Below are 4949 nucleotides of genomic sequence, written 5' to 3' on the forward strand. Positions count from 1 at the left end.
TCCTGCTTGTCAAGATCTTTTTCAAACCTGTTATCCAATTTGTGTCATTTTACATGGTATTTTTGTTTATACCCAAGTCACTGCTAAAAATGTTAAAATAGCATGGGGCCAACCCTGTCTGTCACATCCTCTCCCAGAAAACCTTTCTATGGAACCATTAATCCATGGGTACAGCCATTCAACCATTTCCAAATTCACCTAACCACACTACCATCCAATTTATATCTCCCTATTTTCCACCAGAATAGCTTAGAGGCTTTGCTGCATGTTTTGCAGATGTCTAAATATAGTATTCCCTTAGTCTGCCAGTCTAGTAACCCCATCAAAAAAAAAAAATTGCATTGGTATGACCACTCGAGTCAGGACTGGATTCAAATTCTGCTTCTGATATGAGTCTTAGTTCCCTATCTGAAAAATGAAGGGCTTGGATCTGATGATCCTCAGGGTGTCTTACAGTGTTAGGGTTATGATGTGCCTATTGTTTATTGATGTTTTTAATCAAGCCATGAATCTTAGTCATCACTTACCTTCTGGTAGGTGAAGTTTGCTAACAATCACTTTAATACTTTATAGAATTTTGCAAGGAAACAAAGTAAAGTTCACTAGCCTACATTTTGTAGGCTTCACTCTCAGAAAATTAGAACATTTGCCTGTCTCAAATCTTATGTCCCTGGTTCACCAAGGTCCTTCATAAATGACTGGTGGGTACTCAGCAATTACATCTGCTGGATTTTCTCAGTAGCCTCTGGGCCCAGTGTCAAACTCATCAAGGTTATCTATGTCCTTGCTTACCATCTTGCTACTTTTCTTGTGTCCCAACTCCTTATTAGTCAGTTTTTTTTTCTATTGTGCAGCTAGTGGAAAAAGTTAAGCAGCAACTCTCATCCTCTCATTTATCACAGTCCCACCCACTCAGAGCTACTTCCTCTAATATAATTAAAAATCCTTGTTGCTTTCTTTAATCTTTCATCCCTCATCACTAAGAAAATTCTTATGCCTTGCAAATAATACATGGCAAGAAACTTTTTGGAGTGGCTAGATGTCAGAGCATTAACTAATGATTTACTGAGCTCCTTTCTCAAAAGAGAGGATATCAACTGGCCGCCTCTGCACAGTGTCTAGCTTTTGCTTTCTCTTAACTTTTCAGGCTATACTAACTACATCCTCAGAGTGGTGAGCAGAAAAGGTAGACCTGTTATTTTCCAAATTTACTTCTGAACTACGCAAAATGATTCTATTTTCCAGGTCAGTTGCTTTTCCAATAAGATATTTCACATTATTGAACTACGCAAAATGGCAGTTGTAACTGAGGAACTAGTGCACTGATGGCCAGAGATCTACTAGATTATCAGCAGACTGTATTAAAAATAGATTTTCCCACCTCTACTCTATGTAAGGTCCTTTGTAAATATTTCTTAGTCATGTACAACAGTCCTTGATCTACACAGATGTAAAAATGGATTATATGTATATTGTATATAATACCTGCTTTTCTAAGGCTAAAAAGCAGTTTTACTAATTTGCAGTTTCTCAGGGGATAAATATTTTATTGTACTTATGCATAATGATTGGTCTTTCCAGCTGTTCTATGTGAGTGGCAAGATCTAACTGTAGAAATTAAGAAACATTTATGAAGAACTAATTATGTGTCTGCTAGGCACTGATATAAACAATTCTCTTGAAACAATATACGTTGGTAGAAAGTTTCCTCATCTCAGAATTCCTTATACCATTAAAACAGAGGTCCAGGGCAGAGCCAAGATGGCAGGGCAAATGTGGGGACTTGCTTGAGCTCTCCCCCAAAGCCCTCCAGATACTTCTTGTAAAAAATGATGCTAAACAAATTCTAGAGCTACAGAACACACAAAATGATAAAGTGAAACAAATCAAGAAGGGTGTATATATACCACTGGGCAGGGAGTGGAGTGCAGTGCAGTGTGGGCCATGCCAGTCCAGAGCAGGCCTGGGGGTACTGAATCACTGGCAGGTGTGGCAGTTTCTAGACTTCTCAACACCAAAGACAGCATAGAAGGTCAGTGGGAAAACTGTGGGATCTGGGTGAAGAAGGAGTTCATGATCTGGATAGGATGCAGCCGCAGCCTGGGGCAGTAGTGGCAGCAGGAGTAGTAGTGGCAGCTGCTTCTGGAACTCTGGGCCCACAGATGATGGGGGAACAAGCAGCTGATACAAAACCCCTGAAGCCTGGGACAGTACACCCATACCCCCTGGAAGCAGAGTCCTACCTTGACAAAGAATTAGAAAGTCAAGTATTTGGCTGGGAAAATGACTAAGCAGTATAAAAAAACTCAGACTATAGAATCTTACTTTGGTGACAAAGAAGATCAAAACATACAACTAGAAGACAACAAAGTCAAAGCTCCATCCAAAGCCTCCAAGAAAAATATGAATTGTCTCAGGCCATGGAAGAATTCAAAAAGGATTTTGAAAATCAAATATGAGAAATAGTGGAAAAATTGGAAAAAATGATAGGAGAGTGATACAAGAAGATCATAAAAAATAAGTCAACTGCTTGCTAAAGGAGGCCTAAAAAAATACTGAAGAAAATAACACCTTAAAAAATAGACTAACCCAAATGGCAAAAGAGGTCCAAAAGGCCAATGAGGAGAAGAAAGCCTTAAAAAGGAGAACTGGCCAAATGGAAAAGTAAGTCCAAAAACTCACTGAAGAAAATAATTCTGGCGGGCAGAGCCAAGATGGCAGAGTAAAAAGATACACATATACTAGCTCTTCCCCCACAGCCCATAAAATACCTGTAAAAAAAGACTCAACAAATTCTAGAGCAGCGGAAGCCACAGAACAACAGAGTGGAGGCGATTTCCAGCTCAGGGTGACCTGAAAGGCTGACTGGAAACATCTATTGCACCAGATGCGGAGCAGAGCCTAGCCTAGCCTTGGCCACACAACACGGCTCTGGGAGGAGAACAAGAGCAGGCCTCGGGGGCAGAATCCCCAGTCACAGTAGCAGTGGTTCATAGATCCCTCAACCTACAGGCACCAAAGGTCAGTGACAGGGTTTTTTCAGCTGGCCAAGAAGGAAGAAGGGCCTTCCCATAGCTCTGGCCTCAGGCTGCAGCCACAGAGGCCACATTGGGTGGGTGACAGCAGCAGCTTCCACAACAGCCCCTACAGCAGCCCGCATCCATTGTTGGATCATAAAACCCTTGAGGGCACTGAGCAGCTGATTCTTACCTCAGCCCTGTGTAGAGGCCCTGCCCCCACCTAATACTCCTGGGGGATTTGAGCAGTTGATCTTTATCTCACACTGAATAGTGGCCCTGCCCCTGCAGCTTATCTGAATCTTAGCCCCCAGTGCTGACTTTGGCAGAATTGAAGGCAAGGTGGTTGTGTAGAGGAAACTCTATTACTCAGATTCTGGGCACAAAAATTTCTGCTTGCTCCCAGACCACTGTACACGCTTGATTATACCATCCTGGAGGACCTGAGATCTTACAGACCCCCAGAGTATACCCTACTCTTGACAAAGGACCCAAAAGTCAAATAACTGGTTGACCCAAAAAAGGGGAAAAAAAATAAGCCTATAGAAGGGTTCTTGGTGAACAGATATCTTCTCCCATCCTTTTGGATGAGGAAAAACAACGGTTACCATCAGGGAAAGATACAGCAGTCAAGGCTTCTGTATCCCAAACATCCAAAATAAATATTCAGTGGTCTCAGGCCATGGAAGAGCTCAAAAAGGATTTTGAAAATTAAGTAAGAGAGGTGGAGGAAAAATTGGGAAGAGAAATGAGAGAGATGAAAGAAAACCATGAAAAGTGGGTCAACAACTTGCTAAAGGAGACCCAAAAAAATGCTGAAGAAAATAACACCTTGAAAAATAGGCTAACTCAATTGGCAAAAGAGGTTCAAAAAGCCAATGAGAAGAATGCTTTAAAAAGCAGAATTAGCCAAATGGAAAAGGAGATTCAAAAGCTCACTGAAGAAAATAGTTCTTTCAAAATTAGAATGGAACAGATGGAGGCTAATGACTTTAGGAGAAACCAAGAAATCACAAAACAAAACCAAAAGAATGAAAAAATGGAAGATCATGTGAAATATCTCATTGGAAAAAACAACTGACCTGGCAAATAGATCCAGGAGAGACAATTTAAAAATTATGGGACTACCTGAAAACCACAATCAAAAAAAGAGCCTAGACATCATCTTTCATGAAATCATCAAGGAAAACTGCCCTAATATTCTAGAACCAGGGGGCAAAATAAATAGTGAAAGAATCCACAGATCACCTCCTGAAAGAGATCCAGAAAGATAAACTCCTAGGAACATTGTAGCCAAATTCTAGAGTTCCCAGGTCAAGGAGAAAATATTGCAAGCATCTAGAAAGAAACAATTCAAATACTGTGGAAATACAATGAGGATAACACAAGATTCAGCAGCTTCAACATAAGGGATTGAAGGGCTTGTAATATTCTGTTCTGGAGGTCAGAGGAGCTAGGATTAAAACCAAGAATCACCAAAACTGAGTATAATTTTTCAGGGGAAAAAGTGGGCATTCCATGAAGTAGAGTACTTTCAACCATTCTTGATGAAAAGACCAGAGCTGAATAGAAAATCTGACTTTCAAATAGAAGAATCAAGAGAATCATGAAAAGGAAAACAGGAAAGAGAAATAAGAGACTTATTAAAGTTGATCTGTTTATATTCCTACATGGAAAGATGATATTTATAACTCATGAGATCTTACTCAGTATTAGGGCAGTTGGAGGAAATGGATGGATGGATGGATAGAGGGCACAGGGTGAGGTGAATATGAAGGGATGATATCTAAAAACTAAAGGGATGAGAGAAGGGAGGAGGAAAAAAGGAGAGATAAAATGGGGCAAATTATCTCACATAAAAGAGGCAAAAAAAGGGTTTCACAATGAAGGGGAAGAAGGAGGAGGTGAGAAGGAATGCATGAACCTTCACTC

Source organism: Notamacropus eugenii, chromosome 3, assembly GCF_028372415.1.
Source record: "Notamacropus eugenii isolate mMacEug1 chromosome 3, mMacEug1.pri_v2, whole genome shotgun sequence".
NCBI classification, from domain to species: Eukaryota; Metazoa; Chordata; class Mammalia; order Diprotodontia; family Macropodidae; genus Notamacropus; species Notamacropus eugenii.